This window comes from Sapajus apella, unplaced genomic scaffold (assembly GCF_009761245.1).
Source record: "Sapajus apella isolate SASKATOON/1434 unplaced genomic scaffold, GSC_monkey_1.0 scaffold22, whole genome shotgun sequence".
In the NCBI taxonomy this organism is placed as follows: domain Eukaryota; kingdom Metazoa; phylum Chordata; class Mammalia; order Primates; family Cebidae; genus Sapajus; species Sapajus apella.
In genome coordinates, this window is record NW_022436962.1 from 22,181,789 (window position 1) to 22,195,032 (window position 13,244).

The 13,244-nt window shown below is 37.8% G+C and overlaps 1 long non-coding RNA gene across 1 annotated transcript; it reads right to left on the reverse strand.

The window, feature by feature from the left end:
* Window positions 1-1,523: 1,523 nt before the first annotated feature.
* LOC116558952 lies at window positions 1,524-6,333 on the reverse strand. Its single transcript, XR_004272248.1, has 4 exons — window positions 5,490-6,333; window positions 4,329-4,421; window positions 3,030-3,098; window positions 1,524-1,906 (listed from the first exon to the last, which is right to left on the reverse strand). It is a non-coding gene; the product is annotated as an uncharacterized LOC116558952 (long non-coding RNA).
* Between the last annotated feature and the right edge of the window lie 6,911 nt (window positions 6,334-13,244).

Consider the following 13,244-nt stretch of genomic DNA (forward strand, 5'->3'; position numbering starts at 1 on the left):
AAATTCCTTTTTCTAGCTTTATTCCTTCTACTATACTCAAGATCTGTATATACAATGGCTATCTTATAACCAACTACTGGAGAACTCAGCTTGGCAACCCAAACTTATCACGGACAAAACTGAACTCTATTTTACCCCAACAAAACTGATTCTCCCCCAGTGTTTTGTCCATCTGGATATGTGGTAGCATCATTCAGCCAGTTGTCTGAGCCAAAAAAATCCAGAAGGCATCCTTGGTTCATAAATCCTTCTCTCAATCCCCACATCCAATGGAACAGCAAAATTTTTTGCATAGTACCTGTAAAACACATCTTGAACCTGTGCATAGTAGGCTGAACAATGACTCCAAAATTTTTTTGGATCAGCAAAATTTTTTGTATAGTATCTGTAAAACACATCTTGAACCTGTGCATAGTAGGCTGAACAATGACTCCCCTCCCATGCCCCAGAAAAAAACATTTCCATGTTCTAATCTCCAGAAGCTGTGAATATTACATGGCAAAGGGACCTTGTAGTTGTGATTAAGAATCTTGAGACAGGGAGATTATCCTGGATTCCCTGGGTAGGAACAATGTAATCCGTAAGGTTTCTCATAAGAGGTAGGCAGGAAAATCAGCGTTAGATCAGGGAGAGAGACAATAAAAAGAGAGACAGCAAGGTAAAGGTGATAAAGGTGGCAATGGAGGGAGACAGGAAGAAAGGCTATGTGATGCAGGGCCATGGAATGATGCAGGTCAAGGAATGGGGCTGACCTCTAGAAGCCAGAAAACACAAAGAAATGAATTCTCCCTTAGAGCCTCCAGAAGGAACATAAGATTGCTTAGGTTTTGATTTTATCCCAGTAAATCTGGCCTACAGAATTTGAAGATAATAAAGACATAAGCTATAGCCCACTAAGTTTGTGGTAATTTGTTACAACAGCAATAGAGCACTAAGACACTTTCCATGTTTCTCTACCTCCACTGCTTCTACCATAATTGAGGGCCAGCTGAGAGCATAAACTGTCTGACACTTCAAATTGCATTTCTGCTACTTAACAGTTATGGGCAAGCCATTCAAGCTTTTTGTGCCTCAGTTATCTCATCTGTAACATGAAATTATGGTAGAGTTGTTATGAAGACTCAGTGTGCTGCCATATTTAAAGTCCTTGGAATAGTACTTGACATATTATAAGCATGTTTAAGTGTTTGCTATTATTACTGCTATAATTTATATCCTGTATCATTTCAATACTCAGCTGGTCTCCCTGCTTCCTCTCTTGCCCATATAATCTCTTATTCACAGAATATTATTCACAGTAAGATTGATATATTTAAAATATAAAATCAAGTAATCTCTTGGATTATAATCCTTCAAGGGCTTCCCACTGTAATAAAATCACGTCGGAAATTCTAACCAGTGCCTACAAGGCCTGATGTAATCTAGTCCATGACTTACCACCCAACCTCATGTCAGTCAACTGTCTCTGTTGCTTACTCGCTTTTACCAACTACCGTTCGTTTGCTTCTCTAAACTCACCAACTTGTTTCTGCCTCAGGGCCTTTAAGTGGGCTGTTCCCCTGCCTGGAATGCCATGTCCCATGTCTTCGCTTGACTGACTCCTTTCAGAAATTCATTCAAAGCCTCCTGTTCAGAAAGGTTTTCTGTCACAGTTCAAATGAAAATAGCTGCCTCTACTATTTACTTACTTATTTCATGTATCTTCCATGAAAAGAGCCTGCTGCTATACCCTAGTGCTCAGACTACAACTTGCAAATTATAGATCATCAATAAATAGTTGTGAAATGAGTGTTATTGACATGTGTGAAGTGACCATTTGTTGAGGTGTCATACTAGTGAATCCCATGTATGTTCTGAATCAGATGAGCGTAGTTGTAAATCCTCCCTCTCAGCAGAAAGGTTCTACCTAAAGACAAAGCAATTCATCTAGTGATGATTAATGTAAGTCTGTTTTCTCACATTTTTCTGATTATTTTTCTTAACAAGTGTCTCTAGAAACACTTTCCAGAAAACCACTGAAAAAGGACTTTAGCGGTGTATGAGACCTATATTTAATCTCTAAGACGCCTTCTTTCTAAATCTTTTTTTGTTTTGGGGGGTGGGAATTGCGTGTTTATGAGATCAGGCTTTGCTATGTCACCCCAGCTGGAGTGCAGTGGTCCCATCACAGATCACTGCAGCCTCAACCTTCCAGGCTCAAGCAACCCTGCCATTTCAGCCTCCCGAGTGAGTGGCAGACATGCACCATCACACTCAGCTAATTTTGTAATTTTTTGTAGAGACAGGGTCTCCCTGTGTTGCTCAGGCTGATCTTGAACTCTATGCTCAAGAGATCCTACCACCTCAACCTCTCAAAGTGCTGGGATTCTAGGCATGAGCAAATAATTTTAAGTTGTTTGGGTTAAGAATGAAAACCTGTATGTATAATACCTACATGAAGTGAGTCCTGCCTTTAGAGAACAGCAATCCAGAGACCCATTGTTGAAAGACTTGGGAACTTACTTTCTCAGAAGATGCAAAGAAAACTGAGATACAATAGCAGAAGGAAGGCAAGTCTCACACAGTACATAGAATAGCTACTAGGAAGTACCCACATAGTGTTAAGCTCGTATGTGTGGCCATCAGTTTGCACAACTCTGCACCCTATTCTTCTATGTTTATTTTTTCTCTTCTCAGCATGAGGCTGTGCACAAATAGTAAAGGAAGCTTTTTTTCAGTCACCATCTACCTAAAGTGTTTTCAGCATTTCTTTAAAATATGAATTATTGCATGGGCCTAAGTTGTATTTTCATATGGATGGGGTTTTCTGGGTCTTTCAACATGTATCTCATTGGTTAATTTAGAGTGTAAGTTAATTATAAAAAGAGCTGATAACCACTCTGTGGTCATTTTAAAAATGTGACAAGATGTAACACTGGTGCTTAGGGTTAACAGGAGAAAACAGACAGCTGGATAGTGATTCACTCTTTTTCCCTAAAGATACCAACATGTAACCCTGGGGTGGCCTTGTTGACATTGCAAGTGCATACCTGGCATATCATCTGACAGCCCGAGAGTGCCTGCTATTACTCAGAAGAAAAGATGGTGTATCTGATAGTCTGAAAAGAACAAAGACTCCAGTTACTTCATCACTCTTGCCTGAGGGTCTGGAATTAATTGTGTTTCTTTTTACCCCATCTAATTTTACAAAATCATACTTCTCCATGGCAGTTTACTAATTTACCACCTCATCTAAGATAAGACTTTGCCAACAGTAGTAACATTTAGAAAATGCTGTCAAGCCTGCTGAATATAGTCACCCATTCCTCCAACCTCACCCCCAGCTCATAGGCACACATCTACACAGCTCACTCAGAACATAAAGCAGGCTGACCCAGCCTCAAAAGACCAAAAAAAAAAAAAAAAAAAAAAAAGAAAGAAAGAAAAAAAATCAGCATTATCTGGTGCCTCAGAAGTTTATCTTCACAACAAGAATAACTAATTCTATTCAGGCACCTCTTTGAATATCTGCTCCAGTGTCTGTCCAATGGGTAAAGAGAAGAGAAAGAAATAATTGGTCTGCACTTCAGAAAGGCATTTTAGTATATTTCCCTTGTACACATTTGTTGCGTGCTTATTGTATAAAGGGCACTGTATGGATTACGTCCCCTCAAATTTGATGAGCAGAGAGAAGAGCAGAGAAATTGCAAATTTTGAAATGAGCATAGAAATACCAAGCCTGAAGATTCTAAATGGGACATTTGGTATTATGGTATTTGGGGAATAGAAAATGACTAGGGTTTTTGGATATTCAATTCAGTTGCATAGTCAATTTCACCAAATTCTACTCTCTGGCTTAAGGATAAGTAAGCAGGCTCAGTACACCAAGTACAAAAATATCTCTAAATTTCATCGTGGGAGTATGGCATATACATGGGGACTTAGAGAAGGGATGACAGGGCAAAGGTAACCAAATCTTAACAAGTGTTTCCCACTAGTCTAGTTTCTCTAGGCCATCAAGCAGTACATCCCTGATCTTTAAGCATGATATGGTATGTATGTGTGAATTGCGTGTGAGTGTGTGTGCTTGTGTAAGTGTGGGTGGAGTACAAACTACAGCAAAAGAGTGTATGTTTCCCTTCTGGCTCAGATTCCATTTGTAGATATAATTATTTGCTTAACATAGTCACACCATATTATGTTACATTCTATGATTTATTAGCAAAAGCATGCTCTTTTAAACTTCATTTTCCCAAGCAATGATAATTTCTTGACATGTTTCATTACTGGGAAATGACATAGACATCTGTTATATTCCCAGACAATAAAATATCACCCTGCTCACATACCTTCATGGAATATTAAACAAAATGAATGCTGTTCCATTTCTGTGTTTATCCTATCATATTGAAAGTGAAGACGTAGCCCTCATGTTTTCTTTCCTGATAGACGAGACATTGGAAAGAATGAGTTTAGTTTACCCTTCTTTCCAACTGGCTTTACTTAGCTATTTGCAAAGCCTCCAATAGTGCTGTTAGAGTATCATTTCAATCATCCAGCTTTTCAAAAGCCATTTCCAATGTACCTTTCTTTCAAATCATGAAGAATAAAAATTCAAAATTTCCCCTATAAATGTGTTTCTTGTCTCAACCCCAGATTCAGTTAGTTTCAGGTAGTGATGGAAATAGCAAAGATTGGGGAGTGATCCAATGTAAGGATTACACAATTCTTCATAGAAACTGGTTGTAGACCAACTTTATGAATATGTTGTAAATATTTATCAGCCCACATACTGGATTTTTCCATATGCATATAAAGACCATGTGAAATATACATTCTTTACCACTAACATATCAAAAAGTGTTATCTAGTGTGAGTGAGAGATTACATACTCACAGGGTGGTATATCCACACCCATAACCACACAGTTGCGCACATTCATTATAGAAAGACTTTAAAAATACTATGGACTTTCTATATAAAGCAGTTCATCATGGAGTATAATAAATTTTCTTGAGTTTCATCAAATATAAGTGTCATCAAATATAAGCAGGATTTTTTAAGGCTGTGCTTAGAGTTGAGTTGAAGTCCTAGCTCTCCTGGATAGAATCAGCAGTAAACTAAGGGAAACATTGGTAAACACCAAAAATTTTAGATAAAGAAAATCTGTGCACTTTTGACATGACTATGAAAAAGTAAACATCTAAAACAACCTCAAGCTTAAAATCAAATGGATGGTCTAGGTTCTACACTTAAACTTTATTACTACCTTGTTTGAATTGAGGCCAATACATTAATTATTCTATACATCAATTTTCCCAGTATTTCTCGGGGGAGAATAAATTTGCAGTATCTACTTTTAAAGTAGTTGGGGGAACAAAATAAAACTGTATAATCAGTGTAGCTCTCTGCTGATGGTGAGACCGTTTGCAGTTCACAGGGTTTGCTCAACTGAAGGGCCACAGCTTAATGCTTAGTTGTCACTGACTTGAAATTCTTAGTAATTTTACCTTTGAACTTGTGTTTGGTAGGTGAAGTCTGATGAGACAATGAAACATGATCAGAGCAGACATGACAGATGTGAACACGCTGTGTGCAGGCTTGGGTCTTCTGGAATCCTGAGCAATGGGCACAAACATCAACAGTGGCAGCAGCTGCCATGGCTCAGGGAGAGACTATGTGCTCTGCATGGCGGCAGCACCAAGATCACGGCTCGCCCTTCTACCCCCAAAGACTGTCCTTATAGCATCTGTACCAAAATTAACTCTCTGGTCTGAGTACTAGGACAGAAACTCCCTGTACTCAGGCCATAAACTTTGTCAATAAATTATTACAAAATAAACTGTGCTCATGGACATTGCACTAAAGCATATCAGAGAGTTATTAAAACTATCTGGTTTTAAAAACTTCTGCAACATTGCAGAGCAAATATCCACAGACTCAGAAACAGAAACAGTTCAAAGTCATCACATTCAAAAGAAAAAAATAGTATTCTTATATGAAGCTTTGGATGAACCAATTATTAACAAGGAAGACAATTTTAAGACTAATTTTTCTGCCAAGGGATATATAGTGATAGAATGCATAAACAGTTGTTCTGAATTGTATACAAATTATGAAGCCATCTTTGGTTTCTTGTATGACTGCCATAAATTATAGGAAATATTAGATAAAACAATATTTTTAGAGAAATGTTAGAGAAAACAATAAAATAAAATGCTGTTGTATATATTTACATGTAAAATTAAATTCAGACTTATGATAAACCAATTTGAATAGAGTTAAATCTTTTTAGAAAAGTTTTTCTGCAAGAATCATTAGCTCTTGGCCAGGCATTGTGGTTCACGCCTATAATCCCAGCACTTTGGGAGGCCAAGGCAGGCAGATTACTTGAGGTCAGGAGTTTGAAATCAGCCTGACCAACACTGTGAAATCCCATCTCTACTAAAAATACAAAATTAGCCTAGTGTGATGCCAGATCCCTGTAATCCCAGCTACTTTGCAGGCTGAGACAGAAGAATCACTTGAACCCAAGAGGTGGAGGCTGTGGTAAGCCGAGATCATGCCACTGTACTCCATCCTGGGCAACAAAGTGAGACTCCATCCCATTAAAAAAAAAAAAAAAAAAAAAGAATCATTAGCTCTTGATGTGCTAAAATGCATATTTCAAAATAATTTATCAGGAATTCATCTCAAGAAGTATTTGCAACTTTGCATTTGCGAAGAGGACTGACATTGCTTTCAATTATATTAATTGAAAATTAAATTGGTAAAAGTATAAATTTTGATGGCCTAATAAATGAATTTGCGGAAAATTGAGTCAGAAAAATTACATAGTTAGTTGTTATATTACTAATTATTATTTATTTTAAATTATGATACCAAAATATTATTGCAGTTTGTAAGTTTGTATTGTTACTCATACTTTACTATTATTCCTGTTATGGTTTACAAATAATAAAATCTTTTTTAAAGAAAAAGCTTTTTCTCTTTTAGCACGTTTTATAACATTTTTTCCCTGATTTTTTCACAAGGAACCCTGCATTCTTATTCTGCACAGGACCCTGTAAATTATGTAGCTGGCCCTGGATGGAATACAGTTTAGATTTTTGCCACAAATTTGCTGAGTTCTATTTAAACAAAGTGAGGCTCATTTTTCTTTAAACATTTGAAGTATATTAATTTTATGTCCTTTATCCAATGATTCTGCCTTGTGGACATTTGTTTCCCTGTGTGTTAGATAAAATTTGATTAGTGTGTTAGTGTTCATTCAGCCCATGTATCTCTGTGACAAGCCTGTGCATCAGGGTTGAAATCTGCCCCTGCAGTGGAAATTTACATTGCCTCAGCCAGGCACCCCAGGATGTTAATAGGCCACCTGAGGTTGGGGTTTTTGAAACCAGGGAGGTCACATAAAATTGGCTCTAAACCCCTGCAAGGGAATATCTATATTATAAATTCTTAGAGATGTTTTTCTACCAGAGTCCAGGCAGAAAAAGACAGTTTCCTTATCATCTCTTTTGTGTGAGAATTTTTTTCCCTAGTTCTCACTTTCACAAAAGCAAAACACCCATCAAACAGCCCAACTTTCCTCCTTGCCCTGACCCAAGGCCTTGCACTGAATTCCGTGCCCACCTGAAGAACTGTCCAAAACCATCATTAGGTTAAGAAATCTTCAGCAAACCCGGGCAGCAGCAGCAGCGGCCTCCATGTCCCTTCACCACATGGTTTTCATTTTCCAACTTAACTGAGTTCCTGGTAATTATGACTTACTCTGTGCATGGGAGATAATGTTGATGATGTTTTATATGCCATTTTTAAGTGTTTTATAGAACATTCTCCAATCTGGCACATTGCCAAGAAAGAAGAGTGGGCCTTCATTTTCTATTTTGCAAAATGAAGATGATTGAATTCAATGAGCCATAAATTACAGTTCACTCACCCCTTCAATCTTCCACTCAGTGTTGGAAGACTGTGTGCTGGACAAGCAGTGCAAGGTGCTAAGGATACAACGATGGATAAGACATAGCTTCTGACCCCAGAGGGTTCACAGCTTGGGAATACCGAGTTGGAAATATAATTTAAGTAAAATGCAAGAATGCAATCATAGGGTCATGCACAGAATAGCACACAGGTGTGGGATAGTGAGGTTTTTAGCAAAAATTCAATGTAAGCTGTTTGAGAGGATAAGTTATCCTGGTGTTTGGGGGCAGGAGACAGGGGAGTGCTGATGTTGGAGTGGAAAAGGTGATTCTAGACAAAAGGGAGAGCATGGCAAAATAACAGAGGTGAAAAGCCACATGGTGGAAATAAGAGCTGACTGATCCAATGAAACTCCCTTGTTCTACCATCTTTTACAAAAGAACCTTCATAGATCTATGAAGATAGAAACTAAAAGACTAGGTTCTCCTGATTCAAATACTTCTTAACATAACCTAAAAGTTTTTAAGTTACATTTTATTTCTTTAACTTTGTTACTTTTTTGAAATTTTATATGCACTAAAACATCCTGAAATAGCATGAGTTTATAACATCCCAAGCATAAAAGTGTACAGCAAATTACATATTGCTTGCAGATTTAAGAATGCAGTTCTGATGGAAATTAATCAAACCCCTTATCTAGAGTGTTAATGAGCCCCTTAGCCAAACTGTTGAGAGAAATATTTTGCCCCATTTCCCTTTTCTGTTGTCTCAATACTGTCTCTAATCCAGACTGCTTATAGCTACAATTCTCACTGAATCAAGCTGCTCTGATTGTATCGCTCATAAAGTGGTCAGTCCTCAATTTCTCTGCAACTGTTAAAGGTTTCCATCTTATATGGGACTTTGGCTTCAACTGCCCCCAGATTTGCAACAGAACATTTACTGTGTCTCTAACTGGTAAGCCTGTTCCTGATTTTTATTGCACAATTCCATGCAATAAAAATGGAATTTTGTCAAAACTATAAGTGAGGTCCCTCTCAGATTCAGATGAACTCCATCCTATGGCTTTAAGTAGGTAACTAACTCTCCTTATATTCACGTGGGTTTCTCTGTAGCATTAGATGAGAAGAAAACATTTTCTCAGTTCCCACCATAACACAAAGAATCTTTCTTTAAATATGTCTTCCTCACCTCCCTTCACACTGAAGAAAAAATTGCTTCTTCTTAGGATCAATCTTAGCCCAATGGGCTTGAAATGCTGTTGGATTTTGGGGGCTCACTGCTATTGCGTCACAAGTTCACTTTAAAATAGTTATCAGTGGCATATAAATGTAAAGCACTATTATTATATGTAAATTACTATCCACTTTCTATAAATCTTTCCTCTCCCTTTTCCAAAAACACATTATATTGAGGTTGAATATTCAAATTCTTTCTGCAGATTTCTGTGAATAGCTTTATAATACTCAAGTTAGAATTCACTTGAACTCAACTGAGATTTTATCAACTTTTCATTTTCTAGCAATATGAATACCAAATTACTTTGTGTTTAAAGATTACATGAACTAATGTACTGTTAGAATGCGAGATTTTCAACTATGAAGATTTGTCTTAATTTCTCTAAAAGGCAATGTTATGATGTTTGTAATTTATATTAAAATACACCACCATAGGTCTTATAGTACTATAAATATGCCATTTAATTAAAGTTTGAGATCGGGTCCAGTGGCTTATGCCTGTAATCCCACGTATTTGGGAGGCAAAGGCAAGTGGGTCACCTGAGTCCAGGAGTTCGAGACCAGCCTGACCAACATGGTGAAACCCCGTCTCTACTAAAAATACAGAAATTAGCCAGGCATTGTGGTGCTTGCCTGTAATCCCAGCTATTCCAGAGGCTTAGGCAGGAGAATTGCTTGAACCCAGAAGGCGGAGGTTGCAGTGAGCCAAGATCACGCCACTAGCCTAGGAGACAGAGCCTAGGTGACTGAGTGAGACTCCATCTAAAAAAAAAAATTAAGCTTTAGCTCTAACGAGAGTCAGTCACTTCCTCTGACTGAAAATCTGCACTCCAGGGAAAGCAACTATAATTTTATTAGGAAGCCCACATTAGAAATACAAGCACTTCTATTCGTCATATCTAGATCAACCCCTGAAGCTTTGATATGGAACATAATAAGCTAGGATCTCCAATCAGTATTTAGAATGACAAATGTTAAAATTCGGAGTTTATCAGTGAAATTTAAATATATTCAAGGTATATAGATTGAATAAAATATTTTATAAAATTAAAGATATTTAAGATATGTAGATTGGAAACTGGATGAAATATTTTGGATTCACTCCTCACTCTTTGGTGAACAGCCTATAAAAATCTGGCCAGGTCCAAATTAGCCCTTAGGTTTGGTGGTGAGAATAAATTTTTTTAAATCAGTAAAATTATGACTCTTTATAATATAAAAAGAACATGTATGTATGAAAGATTTTATTTGTCTCATTAACTAATGAGGAAACCAGAGAAGAAATAACAGCTTATTCAGAGAAGACCTCTAAGACCAAACAAACATAAGCCCATGAGTAATGCTGAAATGAATTTCTTAAACAGGTACAAAACTGGTTTCTTCCACTGTAGGGAGGGGAAGTCAACTGAACCTCCACCAGACAGAATTTATTTGCAAGTGTATAGATAAGAATTATCTGCCCTACCGCCAGTTTTCTACAAGTTAACTTAAATCTACAGAATTGTAAAATAGCTCAGACAATGAAAAGCAGACACTACATAGAATCGAATAATCAGAAAGGTGTTCTTTAAACCAGTGGTTCCCAGCACTTTTGGGACCAGGGGCCAGTTTTGTGGATGCCAATTAGTCCACAGGATGGGGGACATGGGGGATAGTTTTAGGATAAAACTGTTCACCTCAGATCATCAGGCATTAGATTCTCATAAGGAGCATGCAACCTAGATCGCTCACGTGCACAGTTCACAATAGAGTCTGGGCTCCTATGAGAATCTAATGACAGGAGGCTGAGCTCAACTGGTCATGCTTGCTCGCCTGCTGCTCGCCTCCTGCTGTGCGGCCCGGTTCCTATCAGTCCACAGACACTACCAGCTGGGGGTTGACGACAATGCATATTTTTCTACTGAAAATACCTACTAATCTTTTGGTCCATTTATAAGTCTTTCACAATTTTTCTTTACTATAGTCCTATATTCAACCACTGGTTTAGAAGGATTTCTCAATTATCACTAAATTTCTGTTACCTGTTGTTGCTAAACAGATAATAGAAGTCTGCCTCTAGAATGCTGTCTCCTTTTCCATAGGCTAACTTTTCTTGAAGAATGTTGCTTGGAGCAACTAAAAAAATAGAGAACTGGGACCACATTGGGCTTACAGAACAGACTGTACTGTGCTTGCCTGCTCATAAAGGTTTGTTTAAAAATGTCTACACTAACAATGAAATTTACCAAAAGCTTGCGTTCATTATAACTTTGTAACAAGGTTGTGGCAGAATAGTAGCCCTTATCAACTTCAAACATTTTGGGCTATTACCTTTATCTATCAAAAAGAACCCAAGTTGTACATAAACAAATTGACAGGTAAATTTACAACAGGCATAAATTACTACCATGGTTAGTTCCCCACCTTTTCTCCCCTCTTTTGGAAGAAGGTTATTAATTCTGCTTACTAAAAGTCAGAAGTAGCATTTGTAAAAGATTTTGAGTGGGGGCCCATAATGGATTTTGACATCTGTGAGCACACATCTGGCTGTTAATATTCTGCTCCTAGTTCACATTTTGTCTAGTCCTAGCGTGGCACAGATACAACCTACTCAACCTGAAGTCAAAGGAACAAGAAAACACAATTTTTATTCTTTACCTATTCTTCCCCCTCTCCTCCAGCCCCAAATCTCTTTATCTTGATGAAAACCTCCCTTTTATTTGGTCTTTGAGGAAGGTGGCGGTGGGAAGAGGAGGGAGGCAGGTGTGGAGCCCCAAGCTCAGCATCTCTGAGTCGATATTTTGTGCTCTTTTTAAGTAAAAGTATATCACTGGACTATAAGATACTTTGGCAGTAACTACATCAAGATGTAAACACATATGACTGGTGAGTAAGTACACTCAGCTTACCCAGCTTGGTTATAGTATTAGAATTTCCATACACCTCCAAATGAACTCTTGAGAGCAGGCCTCAGAGAAAAGGAGGTAAAACAAAGACTACAACATATGGTTTATCTTTTCAGTAATTACATTTTCAAATGTAATCCTATACACTTTTTCCCCTTAAATAAAGTCTTGTTTAAAACCAAATGTTTCTCTGTTAACACAGAGTAGGCAAATGAGAGTCCACACACGGATATTGAGATATTCAGTGGTTTCATGGTTTTGAAAAGTTTGAATTAACATGCTGTACTTGTGGCCTCCTGGAGAATAAGGCTGTGCAAAGGGAAAAGTGGTTAAGAACTGGGCTTGTGTCTTCCACATGGACAAGCTTTTCAGGCCACACTCAGTTGCAGAATCAGCATTTTTTTCAGAGGACAGGGCACTGTGCACTATAACATATCCCACATGTCCATATCAGAACAGCAAATTTCTTGCTCTGAGAAAAAAATCTACCTTCAGCTCTCCTCCTAAGTAGAAGGCGTCTACAGAATTCTTTATGTCTCTGCAGTCACTCTAAGCCGAAAATGTAGCTGTTTTTAGCTTTTAATAAAGCCAACATGATCAACTGTATTTACGAATGATTACATTTTGAGTCTGTTTTCTACTATTCTGGTGATAATCTGAGATTACTGCACCTTTCCAAATGCCTGAATTTTCTGTTCATGTGTCAGGAAACATGTTATTCCTTCATGGGGAAGAAAAAATCGCCTTTGCTAATATAACTGTAAGAAATCGGACAGCAACAGGGCAAGAGTCTGATGGCAGACAGGGCCTTAGAGATGGACTAGTGCAGATTAAGTAAGAGAAAGGCAGATGACATTTAGAAGTCAGAGAAGTATGGCAGGTACTGTGGGTTTCTTTGTTCAACCCCTTTTTACCCTCCTTCCTCCTTGTTCTGCAGAGTGAGACAAGCTGAAGTCTACATTTCCCACACTTCTTAGCTACTAGGGTTGTGAATACAAATAAGATTCTACCAGTCCGATGTATTTGCCTGAGATTTAGAGATAAGCAGAGGAGGCTATTTTCATGCAGATGTCCCTTCTGGCAAACCATGCCATAAATATGTAACTACTGAGAGGCCATTTTGCTATTGTCTTAGTCTGTTTTGTATTGCTGTAGCGGAATATCTGAGTCTGTGTCATTTACAAATTAAAGAACTTTATTTGGCTTATGATTCTGGTGG